Below are 21,011 nucleotides of genomic sequence, written 5' to 3'. Positions count from 1 at the left end.
GCCCTCTCTAAGCCCTGAAGTTGTGCCAGTGGCATCTTCATAAGAAGCTGAGGGATGACATTCATATAACCATTCAGCAAACGCCAAGCACCTGCTCTGTGTCCAGTCTTGGGCACGGTGTTGTGAGGAATGCAAATATGTACAAGAAACATTCACCCATCTGAAGAAGCATGCGGGGTCTCTTGCCACGACTCCGCTGCCTGACTATGACTTCAATGTGCCAACACCTAATCTGCTATTTGCTCCCTGACCACCCGTCCCCATCCTTTTCCATTTCACCCATCCCTGCTTCCTTAACTCTTCTTATTTTAAATGACATAATGCAGACCCCAAAACAGAAACAACTGTAGATTAGACCTTGGACTTCAAATCTCTCCAGAAAATTAACTTTGTCCTTTGCTCCCTTTGGAATACTTAAATGTTGACATTTAAAAGTTCTACTAGTGTTTTGTGTGAGTGTGTCTGTATTCACACCCATCACCCATACACAAATAATTCATAGGGGATGTTTCTAGTTAAGCACAGGCCCAGGGCTATAAAACCAACTTTCAATGTGAATCATAAATTAAACTTAAGTATTAAAAAGTTGGCAAGAACCTTAACACGAGATTTTATTTTCATTACAAGTCTGTTGAGTTTGAATAAGGGTCATGCGTAGTAGCTAAGCGGAAGAGTGCCATGTTAGAAAAGGAAAAGGGGCTGATTCCCCTTGTTTATATTTTCGAAGGTATGATGCAGGGTCTAAAGAGATGGTATCAATTAGTACAATATTCTGACCACTCATTGGAGCTGGTGGAGGAAGGGGCAGGGACTTCCCTGGTGGTGCAGTGGTTAAGAATCCGCCTGTCAATGCAGGGAATACAGGTTCGAACCCTGGTCCGGGAAGATCCCACATGACGTGGAGCAACTAAGCCCGTGCGCCACAACTACTGAGCCTGCACTCTAGAGCCCACGAGTCACAACTACTGAGCCCACACGCCACAGCTTCTGAAGCCCACACCCCTAGAGCCCGTGCTCCGCAACAAGAGAAGCCAAGCAATGAGAAGCCCGCGTACCGCAACGAAGAGTAGCCCCCGCTCGCCGCAACTAGAGAAAGCCCACGTGCGGCAACAAAGACCCAACGTAGACAAAAAAGAAAAAAGTATGAAGGGGCAAGTTAATAGACACCTGAGGATCACAACAGGGCAGTTCACAGGTACCAGCCTATCAACACTCCCTGGGGAACTGCGCAGAGTGCAGCATCCCAGGCTGCCCTGCGGTCCTGAGTGAAGAGGTCTGGGGGTGATTCTGATGCAGCTGGTCAGGGGACCATACTGAGAAACTCACATGCTTACTGAAAACCTGCTCACCAATCCTCCGTCTATATGAAGGGCACACAGGGGTTCATATGATTATTCTTGCCATTTATTCTTAGGTTTAAATTTTTGTAAAATAAAAAGTAAAACAAAAAACCCATCCTCTCACTATGTGCCTAATTCTCCAACACCTCCACATCTCAGAAACATAAGCAAATAAGACAAAGGGGAGCTGGAATTTACCTCCAGCCCCTAGTTCTTGGCTCAGTCTGGATCTATGTGTGCCTTGAAATTCTTCTACACTTGTTGAAAAGCCACATAGGGGATGCTTAGTCAGAAGCCTGGCCACTTTAGATCAGACCAGATGACAGACTGACAGCGTATACTAAGGGGTACTTTTGTGCTGGACCCTCCAGAGGACAGAAGAGGGGCCCTGCCAGATCCACAGGTGTAGATGCATTTTCCCCACTGGGTGAGGAGCCGCAGTCAGAAATTCTTTTCCTAGGGGCTAAGAACCCAACATATGTGACTGATTAGAGCTAATATCTCATTTCTAATTCCACTGATTCCTTGAAAAGAGCATGTCTCAAAGACCATGGCTATTCTTAGCAATTTCAACTCCTCCCCCACGGTGCTCACTGCATCCGAGACAGGGAGAAGGTGGCCAGCAGGAACTCTTGTCAGACGTGGGCAGCGAGGATTCCTGCCCCTTTCCAAGCGCCGGTGGGACACGGTGTCCAAAGCACACGTCTGCAGTCAGAGACACAGACTCATACGTGGGTCTCTTCCGCCTCCCGTCTTCCCCGTTTCCAAGCCACAGCTGTGGTAGAGCCACCATTAATAACGAGAAGTCTCCTTTCTGGGCTCAAGAACTCTCCAACTTCCTCATCCAAAATGCATTCCTTCTCCCTGGCCCTTTAATCTTCCTGTGGTTTCGTAGGAAAGCCGCTCCATGGCCTTCCTTTTTGTTACCGCAGGGAATAAAAGGAAAGGCTTGGGTCCCATCCATCCAAACAAAAGATTTTAGTCTTCAGAGTGAATTTCTCAATGTAGACATAGAAGCATTTCAGGAGGCCTGACCCTTGTACCCCTCGGACAGAACTGAGGGACAAACAAGAGTTGGACTTGCCCAGTCAGCCCTTTCGAGCCATGTGGGGTTCCACACAACACCTCGCTGGTTTTCCCTGTGGTGGCCTCAGTGAGTGTTTATTGAGCTGAGTTAATCACATGGAATCTCCCTCAGCATTCTTCAGGCATAGCCAGACCTTGTTTTTAAGAGGTCCTGTGGTTTCACAGACAACACCTCAGACCCGGAACAAATGACCTGATGCCTAGTTCCAGCACTGCCACCAAGCAGCTGTGTGATCTCAGGCAAGTCTCCTGACTTCTCTGAGTCTCACTTTCTGCATCAGTGAGAACAAGAGCCTTGAATCGGAGCTACTAAATGTTTTCTATGACCTCTTCAAGGTCTAAAGAGGGACGAATAAAGATCTGAGTCAATGCCGTAAGTAGATATTTCCACCAAGTTGCCAAAGGCCACCATATATTTCTATGTTCTGGTCTCTATTCTTCTGGCTTTGAAATAGACCAAGTTGAATGCAACCTCATGGTTCACATTTGTATGGCAAAAATCAGAGCCCCCAAAGCCAGCACTGGGGATAAAATGATGATAAATGGAAACTAACTCTATCATCCAAAAGTACCCCCTCAAACTCTGAAGAAATATTGATAATAACTCTCCATCTGCTGAATAAATCAGAACAAGACTGGAGATCCTACCCGACATTGTTTGAGCATGGAGGACAGCCAGTAAAGTACTAGGGTTTCATGAAAACTGATCTCAGGAGGACTGACATAAATAAAACATGTCAAAGTTTTAAAGAGGAAAATGAAAATAAAAGGGATAGCAGAAGTGTTTTCTGTTTATTATTATCCTCATTGTAAAGAACTTTTGTAGAAACAGCACAGGTCTAGGAATCAAGACGCTTGCCTTCCAATATAGTCTGTACCACTGTTTCCCACCTAAACTTTAAGATCATTTCACCTCTCTACCCAGGCTACTTCGCCTGGTGATTGTGAGGCACGAATAAAAAATTAAATAAAACATATAAAAGTTCTTTCAGAAAAAAAGTGCCTAAAACCTAAGATGCTATGTGAATAAACCGCATGGTTAATTACAAATAACAGTAGTGGAATAACTCCTCCAAGTACTAGAGTGAAAGAGCTGTGGAAGGCAGTGCCTGTAGGGCGCCCCCTGCAGGTTGTCCCAGATGCTGGCACCAGGCTACAGCCCAAGATTGCCAGCCCTATGGGACCCTCAGGGGATCTGAGCTCAGCTTGTGCTAAGCAGCGAGACCTGTGGTGGGGATGAGTGAGGGAGAGCTGAGTGAGAAAGCTCAGCTTAGTCTTTACTGCCAAGATTCCTACAATGCTATTAAGGCCCACCGGGGTCCCCTCCCCACCAAGTCCCAGATCTGTTGGAAAGCGCCCAGATTTTTAGAAGTGAGTCTGTTAGTTATCCTGGCCTCTTGCTCTCTTTGATCTAAATACTCTGGGGGAGAGCCCAGGTTCTCCCAAAGTCCTCTCAGTCCTGGGTGACTGATGGTCAGTTACAACTTGGAGTGTGAGAGGGGTTAGGGAACCTCTACCAGTTTGCAGAACTGTTGGCTTATATATAGAGTTTTGGTGCCTCCAGTGAATATCTGTTATGTTCCCCACCCCCAAACAATGTAAATGTAGTCTACAGTCTAAATGACTAATCAGCCATATAATGGACCAAAATATCTTCTTAGGCTAAAGTAAGAACAGCTGTAATGATTGTAGTACATAGTTGGAAACTCAAACTGGGGTAAGTCCAATAATTTATAGTTATCTCTGCATGTTTACATAAATGTGGTCAAATGCCAGGATTGCTAGCATGTACCATATGGAAAATAAACTCATTCTTTTGGGGGGAGAGAGGGGTGCTCTCTTAGATATTCTGTCTGAGAAAGAACTTGAAAATACATGGCATAGAAAGTAGGGCATGCAATCTGAGATACAGATAATAAACTTTGGGGGTTCAACACCACAAAAAAAATTCTCCTTTTTAAAAGTTGTGTTTTCCAAATTTCTCCTTTTCTTTATCCTTCTTCCCCAGATCCTGAGCTTCTGATGCTGATAAAATGTCGGAAGCTGCTGCTTCAGGGGCACACACTATTATTCCCAGGCTTCTTGGTTTGTGGGTGGGGTCACAGGAGTGTCAGAGATCGTGTTTGACTTTCTAATATTGACGCGGGGTAAAGTGATTCCCCAAAGAGAAAGAAAAGGGGATTCAATTGTCACTTGCCTTGTCAGCCATGATATGGTCAATTTCCACAGATTTTAGGGCAAGAAGGTTGTGTTACTTGAACAAAACAGGTATTCCAAAGAATCACAGAATTTTAGCATTTGAGGGAAATTTAAGAATCATTACATTTTACTGACAAAAACTGTTCCCCAAAGAGGTACAGTGGCTTATCTGAAATGTATTAGTATCAGAGCCATGACCTCCACTTGAAAATACGTATAAAGAGGAAAAATAGGTGAAAGAGGAAGAGGCAAAGGGAGGAAGTTGTTGGTTTTGCAGAGAGAGAGAGAGAGAGAGAGTCAGAGACAGAGAGAGACAGAGACAGAGAGAGAGAGAGAGGGAGAATAAAGAAAAAACTAAGAGACTTGAGAGAAAGAAGAGGTAGTCTTGCAAGAGGGCAGAGGCAGAGCGGTTGTTGCACAAATAGGAGGAAAAGGCCATGGTGTATATTTAACAATATCCCACGCTTCCCCTCTTTGACTTCCTCTGTGTGTTAACCAACCCTCCAACTTGCCAGATGGCATATCTCAGAAGAATCCAGATTTCTGGGCAATCCCAAGCATTGGAAAGCCTGCCACCAGCTTTAACAAATAGATCTTAACAAATAGTCTAATTTGGACCGTGTCTAGAAGAGACCTGAGAAATCATCTTTTCATTTTTTGATTTTTGTGGGGCTTTTTTCCCCCAGCCACACCTAAACCATTCCAGAGAGATGAAACTCTCTAGTGATTCTATTCCCAGAAGGAAGTGGACTGTCTTAAAGCATCTGGCCTGGCGCACTCATGTTGTCTCAGTTCATAGCTCATCTTTCTCTGTGCCCTGGGCAGCTGATCTGAATATAGAGTTTACATGAACTTCAAAGAAAGCTGGCAGGATGGAGTTGGGGCCTCACTGCTTTAATCAAGATGGATTCAAAACCTTTGCTTACCAAGTAGAAAACTAAAACCAGCAATGGAGAATTAATTGACACTGACTAGAAAGGAAATGACAATTGAAAAGGTGCAGGAAGCTCAATTATATTTAAAGTGATAATACCCTCCTAGCAGCTGATGACGGATCAAGTTTACTTCTTGCCTCCATAAATAACATTAGCACATGGAATTAGATAGCCTCCTATAAGGCACGAGGAGTGTGGGAAAATGTGCAAAAGCTCAAAAACATTGTTTCCACCTGCATGTCAGGATAATGATAGTCCTCCCTCCTTGACTTGAGGCTCCCTGTTCAAGCTTCTTTCGCTAATGGCGGGAGCTGCACCAACTGGCCACTCCCCCGTGACTCTGCACCTCAGTGGGACATCACTCAACCCTCCACCGGCTTCTTCTCTTCTCAGGCTCTTCTTCACATGGGGACCATCCACATGGAATGCATCAAACGTTGATTTAGGTTCTAAGTTGTTTTTCCCCAAGTTGGTCTCCTTTGGGAAAGCACCAAGTCAGGCACATAGTAGGTGCTCAAAGATGCTTCTTGAGTAAATGAGGGAAAAAGAAACTATCACTCCTGTAACCTCACCCCAGTGCCCAGCACCATGTTAGGCACACAGATAATATCTGAGCCTTGTTCACAACATGGGGACAAGATGGAGCCCCTACCACTCTAGACTAAGACGCTTACTGAGTCCCTTGCTGAGAAGATACTGAAAGCCACTTGGAAGTCTTTCAGTGCCAGAGCAGGAAGAAGAGGTGGGGAAGAAAGAAGGCAGACAGGGGAAGAGATGCCTGGAGCCAGTCCTGGCCACGAATGTCTCACCAACTTCTTCACGGACTATTTTTTGTTGTTGTTGTTCTCTCCTTCTTCTAAAACAAAGAAACGATTTCTAAGACCTCTACTTCCCTCACCATCTTACAAACATCAAAGGGGGAATTGTTCAAAAATAGGACCCAAAGAGAAAGATAAGCACTAACATATTGAATGTTTTTCACTCTCCCTTAGGGAGTTTTTTTCAAATGACACAAAGAACGTCACCCCCTTTCCCCAACCTACTCCCACTCCGAGTCTGCTGCTGCTTCTGCTGTTCAGTCCTCTCCAAGTAAAGATGCCATCAAGGGGAAGATACGCACAATACGCTAGGACTCTCCTCTCATGTTCTAAGGGGCAGAGGAGAGGCAAAAGAAGAAACTAGACAGAGCTAGTAACCACGGCAAATCCCTCTAGGAACATGTACAGTATTTTAAAAAATATTTTTCAAAGAAGATAAGTGGTCAATAAGCACATGAAGAGATGTTCGACATCGTTAGTCATTAGAGAAACGCAAATCACAACCACAATGAGATATCACTTCCCACTCACCAAGATGGCTAAAGTAAAAATGACAGAAAATAACAAGTGTTGATGAGGATCCAGAGACACTGGAACCCTTCTATATGGCTAGTTGGAATATAAAATCGTGCAGCTTCTTTGGAAAACAGTTTCGCAGTTCCTTAAAAAATTAAACACAGACTTATATGACCCAGCAATTCCATTAAGTTTATACCCAAGAGAACTGAAAACATAGGTACACACAAAAATTTGTACACAAACGTTCACAGGAGCCCTATTCATAATAACCAAAAGATGGAAACAACCCAAATGTCCACCATCTGATGAATAGGTAAAATGTTCTATATCCATACAATGAAATATTATTTAGCCATAAAAGGAATGAAGTACTAATACATGCTACAACATGGATGAACTCTGAACAGACGATACGTGAAAGAAGCCAGATACAGAAGTCCACATACTCTATGATCCATTTATATGAAATGTCCAGATAGGAAAACACAGAGACAGAAAGTAAATTAGTGATTGCCAGGGGTTGGGGAGAGGTGATAATGCAGAATGACTGCTAAGGGGTCAGGGTTTCTTTTAGGAGTAATGAAAATTTCCTAGAATTAGATAGCGGCAATAGCTGCACAACCTTTTGAATATATTAAAAAAAACCACTGAATTGTACACTTTAAAAGGGTAAATTGTATGGTATGTGAATTATATATCAATAAAAAAGATTTTTCAAAAGATTCTGGTATTTCTTAAAGGACATTAAGGACTCTGCTGGGAACTCTAATATCAACTTAAAAAGTTTTTCTAGTTCCAGTGAGCACCAGCCTCCTCACCCCTCATCCCCCAACTCCAATCCCAATGAAGCCCAGATCCATAATCCCTAGCTAGCTACCCCTAAAGGAAAAAAACAGGAGGACAGATATCAATCAGCAATTGGAGGTGAATTCAGACTCACCTGACTTTTGCGGACATTCCCTGTGCGGAGGTGGGGAGGAGGCTGGACAGAGGAAGAGGAATAATGGAAGGTGAACTGCCAAATCCCTAGAAGTGGCCACACAATGAGTGTGAAAGGAAGGCAGTGTCTCCAGAGAGGCCTCTCTTGAATCCCTATCCAAGTGTTGACTCTACATTAGTGTGGCCAGCATAATCCGCTTTAGACACAAAAGTAGTTGACGGAAGACGGGAGGTCAGCTCTGAGCAAATGTGAGGCTTGTCTGCCTGCTGGGCTCCTGCCTGGGTTCCCACTTTGCTGGCCTAACCTCTCCCTTTCTCTCTCCTAGGATGTGTGGCATCCTCTGAAGGGATGCCAGTGTATTGCATGATTAGTTGCTTATTTAACTGTTTTTAAAGTTAAACTCTAAAAAACCAAAATGATATCTTTAGAAGAGGTTAGGGGACAAAGTGAGAGAGTGACATGGACATATATACACTACCAAATGTAAAATAGATAGCTAGTGGGAAGCAGCCGCATAGCACAGGGAGATCAGCTCGGTGCTTTGTGACCACCTAGAGGAGTGGGATAGGGAGGGTGGGAGGGAGATGCAAGAGGGAGGAGATATGGGGATGTATGTACATCTATAGCTGATTCACTTTGTTATAAAGCAGAAACTAACATACCATTGTAAAGCAATTATACTCCAATAAAGGTGTTAAAAAAAAGAGAAGAGGTTATGGAACTTTTTTTCTTTTTTTTGAAAATAGCTTTTATCTTGCTTTTCCTACGCAAATCATACCACTAAAGAAAACAAAACTATCTGGGTACTTAATTAGAATATTTTAACAAATTCACAAAGAAAGAATAATAGAATTGGAATGTCAGTGTAATCTTAATGAATTAACAAATAGAGTGTTGGACATCAATGACTACTAATACCACAAGGATAGACATTGAGATGTATACGCCTCCTGATGAAGAACATATCACCCACGAGGTTGTCATGACCAAAAGGGAAAAAGAAAAAAAGAGAGAACCTGGATTGGGATAAGTGGAAACATAGAAGAGGAACAGACTAAGCTTTGCTCTGGGGAAGCAATCAGTAAAATTCAGACTGTAGGAAACTGCAGAAAAGTGATCCAATTTCTTCATTAAGTGAATTGTAAGGAAAAATAAGGTCATGGAGGGGAAAACCTATGGATTAAAAGATGTTTAACAGATAATTTAGGGGAATTCCCTGGCGATCCAGTGGTTAAGACTTTGCCTTCCAATTCGGGGGGTGCGGGTTCGACCCCTGGTCAGGGAGCTAAGATCTCACATGCCTTGCGGTCAAAAAACCAAAACGTAAAACAGAAGCAATACTGTAACAAATTCAATGAAGACTTTAAAAATGGTCCACATCAAAAAGAAATCTTAAAAAAAAAAAGATAATTTAAAAAACAGGTAAAATGAAACTAGTGTTTAGGAACATACACTTAGGTGATAAGACTAAAGAAAAGTGGAGAGTGGCTGCAGTGAAAGTTGGGTGGGATGGTGGTTACTCTAGCAGGGAGAGAGAGGCGGTGGTTGAGGGGGAGCATTTAGGGGGCTTCTGGGGTGGCTGGAAAAATTCTCTTATCATGGGTAGTATTTAAAAGAGTCCCAGCCTTAAAGCAGTGATTTTAACCTGCACGTTTGCTTTTTATGGTTTTCTGATACTTATTATAACAGTAACAAAGATTTTTAAATAAAATTTAAATTAATTAGATAAAGTCAGCTATGATGGGAGAGATGGGAAAGAAAACCCAGAAAATGGAAAGAATGATACTAAGAGTCACATTTATGTGACACCATTATTTTTTATAGCAAAAGCGAGAACTCATTTCTTCACTACAAAGGGGACTGTTGGTGTCACTCGGGACTTCCCTCTTTCAAATGCACACTTAATTTAGCCACCTAGAATTCTTGCAATGGAGTTAAGGTGGAGATGGAAGAGTTAGTAGGGAAGAGACTGAAACAGAGACTGGCTAGGTGATCGTTTGTGTGGGCTGGGCGAACGGGAAACATCTTGAGACCACCATTTGGTAGAGGCCTGGGCAGCAGCATGGAAGGCATATGGCACAGTATCTGCAGTGACCCCCACCAGTGAGACACCAGCTTCCCCAGGAGCAGCTGGGGAAGTCAGGACCCGTGCGGGGAAATGTCAGCCGTGTCACAACCTTGGCAGCAGAGAAGCGAGGCCTCTGTGTCTGCCTGTCCGCATGTCTGTCAGCATGATATTTTGGGTCAATAAATATTCACTAGGATGCACCATTTCAGCTGACCTATGCTACCCCCTCTGCTGCAGGAGAAAATAAACAGGGCTGGTAGGTGCAGAAGACTCCTGCCCCCTTCAGAGCTGCCATTGTGCTCTGTGTGTGAGCCAAGAGCTCAGGCAAATGTTTGCCTCCTTGAGTCCGTTGGGACTTGTGCATCTAATATCTGGCAAGAACCCAACTCCTTCCCTGTGTGTTAAATGGTAACACAGTGCCATCGACATGTCAACTCTGAGAGAATAACATTCAAGGGGAGGTTAGTTCATCAGTGAGCAACTCTCTGTAACGTGCCAGTGGGAGGATTCCCCTGGCACAGTTTCTTTCTTCCTCCTCTGTGCCCTCAACATCTATGTCCATATATCTGTTTCCATTTTTCCTTTCATTGCTATTGTCTAGGTATCTGTGTTCACAGCTAGACTGGGAGCCATTCAGTAAACAATAAGTGTTCAATAAACATTTACTGAGCATTCTTATGTGCAAAGCATTATGCTAGATAAAGTGGCAAACAAAATAGTACCTCACAGACCTAAGAGATATTAAACAAATATACAAATAAATGCATAATTACACGTTGCGAATGCTGAGAAAGAAGAAAAAAAAGGTAAGATGAATGATTACGTAAGGAGATCTGTTTGATATTGCCACATCAACGAAAACTTCAGTGAGAAAGAATAAGTAGGGATTGGCCAGTCTAGGGATGCAGAGTGTGCTGCTGGGCAGGGAGTGTGTCCAGAACATGAGGGTGAGAGAGGGACAATGGTGCAAGCCAGGGATGGAGACGGATGACGCAGGGTCATGATATGAAGATCCTGGTAGACCTTGATAAGGTCTAAGATTGTTTACCTAAGGTCAAGGGGAAGGAGCACATGTTTAGAACTGGAGGACTGGTTAGGTAACTAGCACAGTGGACAAAAAGAGTGATGATGGAGGTATGGACCACAGTGGAGAAGGTAGTGATGGAGAAAAGTCAGCAGATCTGAGACGTATCTGGGAGGCAGATTTGTTAGGAATCTTTGGTGGATGTGAGTGGTAAGGGTTCATTTCACAACTTTTGGAAAAAGCACCCAGGTAGGTGAAGGTAGCATTTACTAGCAAAACACAATATCCAAACAATACAAGACTACCACATAAATGCACAAATGCTAAAGCATGACTAAACTCATTTCTGAATATCAATACAAACGCTCCAAATAAAAAATTAGCAAATTGAATCCTAGTGTAATACTAGTAGCTAACATGTATTAAGCATATATATTTACCATGGGCCAAACACTGTTCTAGCTATATTAACACATTTATCTCCACAACCACAACATAAGTACTATTATCGTCCTCATTTTACTGACGGGTAAATTGTGGTTCAGAATAATGAGCTACTTTACCTGTATCAACATGGATGACTCTCCCAGACATAATGGTAAGTAGAAGAAGCCAGAGACTTCTTTCTACGTACTTGTTTCTACGTATGATTCCATTTAGTATATGAAGTTCAAGAATGGGCAATACTAATCTATGGTGTCAGGATAGGGGTTACTCTGTGGGGAAGTACTGACTGGAAAGGAACATGAGGGAGCCTTCTTGGGTTCTGGAAAGGTTATTTTTCTAGATCTAGGCGATTGTTATGTGATATACACAAACCAGTCTGTAAACTTAAGATCTGTGCACTTTACTATATATGTTTTACCACGATTTTAATAAAAGGCAATGACAACCTTGGAAAAGATATTTGGAGGACATGTAGAAGACAAAAATAATAATATCTTTATAGAGAGCCCTAAAAATTAATAAAGTTAAAAAATCAATCTATTTGTAGCCAAAGGACATAAACACACAGTTTAAAAATAAAGAACTATAAGTGAAAATAAATATATACAAAATATGTTTAAGTAGTAAACTAAGAAATGCAAGGTAAACATTGAGATATTTTTCTCCTAACAAATGACTAAAATAAAAACGGTTGATAGTATCAAGTATTGTGACAATGTGAGGAAATTCATACTCAATGTTGAACATGGAAGTACAAATTATTACTAATTTTTTGAAGCCAATTTCACTACATGTATCAAAATTCTTTCCACTAAATATACTTGAAACAGAAATTCTATTTCCCTAAATTAGGTAGTTAGTGAAAAAATAATTTGTGAATAGGTGATTAGTGAAAAAATTGTGTATTTATATAACGGTATGCAGCCTTTAAAAATAATAATGATCAGCATTTATTAGCATGAAAAGATACCCACAACATATTGTTTAAAGTTTTAAAATTGCGTACAAAATCATATATAATTATTATGTGTATCTACATACAAATTTGTGTGTATATATATCTATATATGATAATACATATACATGAATAATGTACATATTATATAATTATAACTATATTAGATGAATGGATGAGTATGAACCAAAATGGTAAGAGTAGTTATCTGCTGGTAGAATTATTGGATGATTCTTATTTCTTCCCTAGAATCTGTCTGTACTTCATGAATTTTTTATAATGAGAATATATTTCACAATCATATTTATGTGAATACATATATATATTCACAATAAAAAAGAAAGCACATCTGGCTAGATTTCCTTGCAATTTTCATTTCCAAGCTCCAACTGCCTTATTTTTCTTTCTATTCAGTAGGTAGCAATCACCATTCATACAGTGCAGGGGTTCTTACCTGGGGCACTGATTTTTCTCCTAGGTAGTAGTTGGAGGCTTCCCAATATCTTCTGAACATATTTTCTGAGCTCTGGAGAGTTTCCCACATTGTAACCCCCAAGACACAGCCAGAAGTCACTGTCCTAGGCTCCCTCGTTGCTGACATCAGACATGTGATAGGTGTTGCCAACCAGATGCACCCACGTGAGTCCTCAGCTTGGAAGCTAATGCTACAAGGAGGCTGACATGAATGTCATCTATCCCAGGTGAACAGGACCACAGGGGCTCAATGGTTGAGTTCCTGGCATTATCAATGCAAACGGAAATGTCTCTCTGAGAAGCAGAGTTGTTGCCAAGTGTTGGCAGCAATGGTGTTTTCACTGGAGCAAATTCTACACCGTAATTTGGTGTGGTTTCTGGCCTCACTATTTCTAAGTCTGGCTCTCTTGGCCTCCAGAGGATTCTGTGAGTTGCTTAATATTTTGAACAAATTCTTTTTCTGCCTAAACTAGCCAGAGTGGATTCTATTATTTGCAACAAAGAATTATGCCTAACAGTATTACCTTCACCTCATTTTACAGATGAAGAAATTGAGTCTTTAAAAATGGAGAAAATTTCCATTACACAGCTAGTAAATAATGAGCTAGTAAATAATGAGACAAGACAGAAGTCCAAGACTTCTGAGTGAACTTCTAGGCTATTTAGGATTCTAAAATTAAGATATTCCAATATTCACCATGAAGGAAGCTCATCAATAAAAATAAATTTTACCATTTAATGAACGATTTCTATGCCAAAATTGCACATCAGCTGTGAGAGGGATCCTAAAGATCATCTAACCATCCTAATTTACAGATGAGGAGACCAGGGCCCAAAATATGATAGAATTTGCCCAGTGGCACTCAGGGAGGTAATGGCAGAGCAAGGAGAGACAACCAGGTTTGTTGATTCCCATTTCCCTTATATCAGTGAAGGGTGAAGCCATTTATTAACCTACAGAGAAATGCTTATATCACATAAGTCCAATGCCTAAATGAAAATCTTGTTTAAACAAGATTAAATATTTAAAAGGAAGTAAATATTAAATGTATGATGAAAAAAAAATGTATGATGAATAACCACATTGAAAATATTGTCAACCCGTTACACGGATACTCTGGACTATACCACCATCACCCTCTTTGGGGTGTGTAACTGAGAAGCCTGAAGTAGCTTTTGAGAGAAACCTTATGAAACTGGGGAAATGAGATCACATTTCCACTTGGTTACGAAATGAGAATTTAATCGATCAGGTTTGATGCAAGAAAATTGTCCTTTGTGAAGAAATTGGGAAAGCTGTTAGATCCCTTGTTGATCAATAGAAAATTATAAGATTGAGTGTCTAAATATTTTAAAATAAAAATATTTGGGGACAGACATTACTATCTGCACATGCATAGATAATAATTTTTGTTTCAATAAAATCTAAGATGTGTTTTACCCTATGGGCTATTTCTATTGCTTCTGGGGGTGGGGGGAAGTCTTGCTGCATACAAGGAAAACTGAAACTTTAAATTTTTGATTCATTTACCTTTAAATCATCCAAATATTGCTTTTTATGGGCTATGTAACAGCGAAACAGTCTCTAAGGGGTATTAAAGTATTTCAAGCCTTGCTTCCCTTAAAATAAAACAATAAAATAAATGTTAAAATGGAGGAGGTAGGCTCCAAATGATTCTACTTGGTCTACAAAAGTTCTCATCAGTCCAAGATCTAAAATGTCTAAGTAGTTCTGAATTTTCTAAATTCTCCTTTTCTTGTTAAGAATTGACCCTTGTTGTGGAGACTGCCTTGAGTGCTTAAAATCTATCTTCTTATCAGAAGAATAAACTTTGTCCCTGAAAACAGAACACCCTGTTTTTCTCCATCAGAAATTACCTTGAGGTGTTTTAAGGTGAAAGTATTATACCAATCTAAACCATATGCTTGTTTACATCCAATCTAAGAGACTGGATATAAACAATCCAAGAGACAATTATTAAAAAATTGTACCTAAGAGAGTCTACTTTTACAAAGCCATCGAGTGGTTCAAATAGTGAAGTGTGCAGTTTATTAAAGGCCAAATTAAGTAAAATCACACATTAATACCATGTGGACTCCTTCCCTTCTTTATCACTATTTTTGAGATGAACACCTCTGAATGGTTGAAAGAAATTAGGTCACTTTTGCCTTAAACCCTCCTTTATCTTAGCTCTCCCATAACTTGGGTAATTCGGAAAGAAAGTTTAAGGAGTCTAAGATTGAAGAAGCCTTTTTTCAAACAACAGCTTAAGACATTGTGCCAGTTTGTATAGCAGAAGAAACCACCATAGGGACGTCCCTGGTGGTGCAGTGGTTAAGAATCCGCCTGTCAATGCAGGGGACACTGTTCGATCCCTGGTCTGGGAAGATCCCACATGCCGCGGAACAACTAAGCCCATGCACCACAACTACTGAGCCTGCGCACTACAGCCCACGAGCCACAACTACTGAGCCCATGCACCACAACTACTGAAGTCTGCGCACCTAGAGCCTGTGCACCGCAACAAGAGAAGCCACCGCAATGAGAAGCCCGCACACCGTGACGAAGAGTAGCACCCGCTCGCTGCAACTAGAGAAAGCCCATGCACAGCAAGGAAGACCCAACACAGCCAAAAAATAAATTAAAAAAAAAATTACGAAGACACTAAAATTTACTTGTATATATAAAAAAAGAAATCACCATAAGTTCTCCATTTCTAGGCAATTGGAGAACTGATCATTAGTATTTTGGGCTGGATTTTGAATCTGAAGACAGACTGGCAGAGGTAACAACACAGCATCTTAAGCAGAAGTCAGAGGAAACCACTCAGAAATTAACTAGTTCATTCCATTAATATTTACTCAGTGCCAAATATAGACAGGCACTATATTTGGCACTGATGATACAATAGCAAACCAGAGAGACATGCATTTTCAAAAAAATTGGATGACTAGAGATTTGTTTGGTTTGGTAGTAACAAATACTGATTCTGGGACCTTTTAGTGGCATGTTTTATATTTTCAGAGAAAGGAAACATGGAAGTACAAATACCCATTGATGAATCTTCACTCTTAGTCCTGAGATATTCAGTCAATGTTTTACATACCCATAGTGCTTTCCTTATCTGGGATCCAATAACCTCATTTATAGTACATATGATTCACTTAAATTTCCACTGCCCTACTCACTCCCAACTTCTTTGCCTCCTACTTCACCATGAAAATTAAAGTCATTGAACTTGTACTCTCCTGACTCTTCACTTTGCTACCTTCGAATTTGTCTAGATCATACATTTTTAATGCAATCCCAATAAATAACATATATAATATATCAGAAGAAACTTGAAAATGATATTAAAGTTCAAGTATAAAAATAACATGTGTGGATACTCAAGGAAATCTTGAAAATAAAAAGAAATAAGAAATAATTAGCTCTACTAGATAATGCAATATATTTTGAAACTTCAACAAGTAAAAAGGCTTGCTATTCAATAAAATGGAAAATCAAAGGGACAGAATAAAGAGTTCAGAAATGGACTCAAGTATCTATGAAAGTTTGGCTTATGATAAAGGTGACATTTCCAACTGGGTGAGGAGGGAAGGGAAGAATTCAAAATATGATTTTGGGCAACTGGTTAACCATTGGAAAAAATATTAAAACTATATTTCTCTCAATAAAAAAATAAATTCCAGATGGATTAAAGATATAAATGCATAAAACAAAAGATTTGGAAGAAAGCATGAGGAATAACAGAGACTTTACCTTATCTCTTGAAACACTGAAAAAAAAAAAAAAGACAAATATAGGAAACAATGATTTTAAAACATTGGCTATCAGGGAACAAAAGACAGCAGTCTCTGAGATGGAAACAAATGAGTCCCAAGATTGCCCCAGCTCACTGCTTGGAGAGAGTTTCAAGGCTGCAGAATAGGGAAGGGGAAGCCAGCTATAGTCCAGTGATCTCTCTGAATTGAAAAGATGCAGCTGGGAGTCCAGCGAGGCCAAGGTAGTTAGAGTTTAAGGGTGGAGTACTACAGAGAAAAGAGCTGCACAGCGAGAGCTCTGGAGATCTTCAGAAGGTCCCCTTGCAGGTAGAGACCTAGAAATCATAAAAAGACACAAATCAAATTTCTAGGGGCGAAAACTACTACACACATCACGTCTTCTTTTTTTTTTAAGTGTTTCACTAATGAATACATTGTAATTTATTTAATATTCCCTTACTGATCAACTTTTTTTTTTTTAAAGCTAATTTATTTATTTATTTTTGGCTGTGTTGGGTCTTCGCTTCTGTGTGAGGGTCCTCCCCAGTTGCGGCAAGTGGGGGCCATTCTTCATCGTGGTGCGCGGGCCTCTCACCACCGCGGCCTCTCTTATTGCAGAGAACATGCTCCAGACGCGCAGGCTCAGTCGTTGTGGCTCACGGGCCCAGTTGCTCCGCGGCATGTGGGATCCTCCCAGACCAGGGCTCGAACCCGTGTCCCCTGCATTGGCAGGCAGATTCTCAACCACTGCACCACCAGGGAAGCCCCATCACATCTTCTTTATCCATTCATCTGTTGAAGGACACTTCCATTACCTTGGCTATTGTAAATAATGCTGCTATGAACATTGGGATGCATGTATCTTTTCTAATCAGTTTTCACTTTCTTTGGTTATATACCCAGGAGTGTAATTGCTGGATCACATGGTAGTTCTATACTTAATTTATTGAGGAACCTCCATACTGTTTTCCATAATAGCTGCACCAGTTTACATTCCCACCAACAGTGTACTAGGGTTCCCTTGTCATGTGCCAGTTGGCCATCTGTATGTCTTCTTTGGAAACATGTCTATTCAGGAATATTGTAAATCAACTATACATCAATCAAAAAAAAAAAAAGTAAACAAAACCCAAAGAACAAAACAAAAATGTCTATTCAGGTCTTTTGCCCATTTTTAATCAGGTTATTTGTTTTTTTATATTAAGTTATATGAGCTGTTTATATATTTTGGATATTAACCCCTTACCAGACATATCATTTGCAAATATTTTCTCTCATTTAGTAGGTTGTCATTTTGTTTTGTCAATGTTTTCCTCCTTTGCTGTGCAAAGGCTTTTAAGTTTAATTAGGTCCCATTTGTTTATTTTTTCTTTTTCCCCTTTGCCTAAGGAGACAGATCCAAAAAAAAAAAAAAAACCGCTATGACTTATGTCAGAATGTTTTGCTTACGTTTTCTTCTAGGAATTTTATCATTTCTGGTCTAACATTTAGGTCTTTAGTCCATTTTCAGTTATTTTTGTATTTAGTGTGGGAAATGTTCTAATTTCATTCTTTTACAGAGAGCTGTTCAGTTTTCCAAGCACCACTTATTGAAAAGACTATCTTTTCCCCATTGTATATTTTTGTCTCCTTTGTCCTAGATTAATTGATCATATGTGTGTGGGTTTATGTCTGGGCTCTCTATTCTGTTCCATTGCTCTATGGGTTAGTTTCTGTACCAGTACCATGCTGTTTTGACTGCTGTAGCTTTGTAGTATAGTCTGAAGTGAGGCAAGGTGATACCTCCATCTTTGTTCTTTTTTATCAAGATTGCTATGGCTACTCGGGGTCTTCTGTGGTTCCATATAAACTTTAGGATTGTTTGCTCTAGTGAAAAGTGTCATGGGTATTTTGATAGGGATTGAATTAAATCTGTTGATTGCTTTGGGTAGTATGAATATTTTAACAATATTAATTCTTCCAATCCATGAACATGGGATATCTTTCCATTTATTTGTATCACCTTCAACTGCCTTCTAGTTTTCATAGTATAGGTCTTTCACCTCCTTGGTTAAGTTTATTACTAGGTATTTTATTCTTTTTGATACAATTTTAAACAGGATTGTTTTCTTGCCTTCTCTTTCTGAGAGTTCATTATTAGTGTACAGAAAAGCAAGAGATATCTGTTTCCCCCTTCCTCTTCTGTGTCCCCTGCTAGGGGTGCAATCCCAACCTGACTGCTCTCCTCTTTTCCCACTTGACTCCATGTGAATCTTTCTTTACAGCCTTGGTTATAGAAAAGCCTTTCTGCCAGTCTTCAGTTTGTTTTCAGCAAGTGTTGCTCCACATGTAGATGTATTTTTGATGTGTTTGTGGGGGGAGGTAAGCTCAGCATCCTCCTACTGCATCATCTTGATCTCTCCTCTGAAGAAAAAATTTTAAAAACACATAACAAAATGTGTTGAAAATACACACATGTATTTAAGAATTAAAGGGTTAGCCTAAAATGATAAACTTTCTTAATATCAGTAAGGAAAAAAATGAGCAATTTATGGAAAAATTGGGGGAAAATGTTATATTAGTTATACATTGCTGTACTATGGATTACCCCAAAATTTAGCAGCTTAAAACAACCTACAAACATCTACTATCTCACAACTTCTCTGGGTTGGGGACCTGGAGTGTCTTATCTGGGAGGTTCCAGCTCTGTGTTTCTTGTGAAGTTGCAGTCAGGCTGTCAGCAGGGCCACAGTCTCTGTAGGCCTGATTGGGGGAGGATCTGTTTCAAGCTCACTCATAGCATTGTTGTCAGGCCTTAGTTCCTTGGTGGCTGCTGGCCAGAGACCTCTTCCCATATGGGCCTCTCTCTAAGCTGCCTGCGTGTCCTCATGACATGGAAGCTTCTCCCAACATGAGTGATGAGGGAGAGACAGACAGAGACAGAGAAAGAGAGAGAGAGATCTCAAGACAAAAGCCACAATGTGTTTTTTTTTAACCTAATCTTGGAAGTGACACACCATTACTTCCGCCATATTCTTTCCTTTAGTCACACAGACCAATCCTGGTACATTGTGGGAAGTACTATACAAGGGTCTGAATACTAAGAGTTGAGGATCTTGGGGCCATTTTAGAAGCTGCATACCACAAATATGAACACATAGTTCATAGACCAAGAAATACAACTGGCCAATAAACATATTAAAAGCTGCCTAATCTCACACTTCATTAAAGAAGTATGAATTAAAACAACAATAAAGATGTTTTTCATATATTAGACTGACAAGGATTAAAAAGTCTGGTATTAACGGTGTTCAAAGGATGTGAAGAAATAGGCATATGGATACACTCACTCTAAGATAGGAGTATAAAATAGCTTCTTCTCTTTGGAGGGGTAATTACTAATAGCTTTCACCTAGATATTCAACTTCTAAAATTTTATCCTATGCATATATTTGTATAAGTGGACATATATGTACACATACACACAGTAATGTTCATGACAGTACTATTTGTAAAAGCAAATAACTGGACATGGCTTCAATGCCTCTTCCTTGAATACTAGACTCAAATGAATTATGATAACCCATTCATAGACACATTAGCCAGCTATTAAAAGAGAATTCTAAGATATATTATTAGGTTAGAAAATTAAGGTATAAATTGTAAGAATGGCATGCTGCCATATATACTATATACACACACACATACATATATATACACATTCAGGTCTGCTTTCTTTTTCTTTTTAAAAATTTTTTTTAACATCTTTATTGGAGTATAACTGCTTTACAATGGTGTGTTAGTTTCTGCTTTATAACAAAGTGAATCAGCTATACATATACACATGTTCCCATATCTCCTCCCTCCTGCATCTCCCTCCCTCCCACCCTCCCTTTCCCACCCCTCTAGGTGGTCACAAAGCACAGAGCTGATCTCCCTGTGCTATGCAGTTGCTTCCCACCAGCTATCTATTTTACGTTTGGTAATGTATATATGTCCATGCCACTCTCTCACTTTGTCACATCTTACCCTTCCCCCCCCCCATATCCTCAAGTCCATTCTCTAGTAGGTCTGTGTCTTTATTCCCGTCTTGCCACTAGGTTCTTCAGGACCTTTTTTTTTTTCCCTTAGATTCCATATATATGTGTTAGCATACTGTATTTGTTTTTCTCTTTCTGACTTACTTCACTCTGTATGACAGACTCTAGGTCCATCCACCTCACTACAAATAACTCCATTTCGTTTCTTTTTATGGCTGAGTAATATTCCATTGTATATATGTACCACATCTTCTTTATCCATCCATCTGATGATGGACACTTAGGTTGCTTCCATGTCCTGGCTATTGTAAATAGAGCTGCAATGAACATTTTGGTACATGACTCTTTTTGAATTATGGTTTTCTCAGGGTATAAGCCCAGTAGTGGGATTGCTGGGTTGTATGGTAGTTCTATTTTTAGTT

Source organism: Eschrichtius robustus, chromosome 3 (assembly GCF_028021215.1).
Source record: "Eschrichtius robustus isolate mEscRob2 chromosome 3, mEscRob2.pri, whole genome shotgun sequence".
NCBI classification, from domain to species: Eukaryota; Metazoa; Chordata; class Mammalia; order Artiodactyla; family Eschrichtiidae; genus Eschrichtius; species Eschrichtius robustus.
This window is presented reverse-complemented; position numbering follows the sequence as displayed.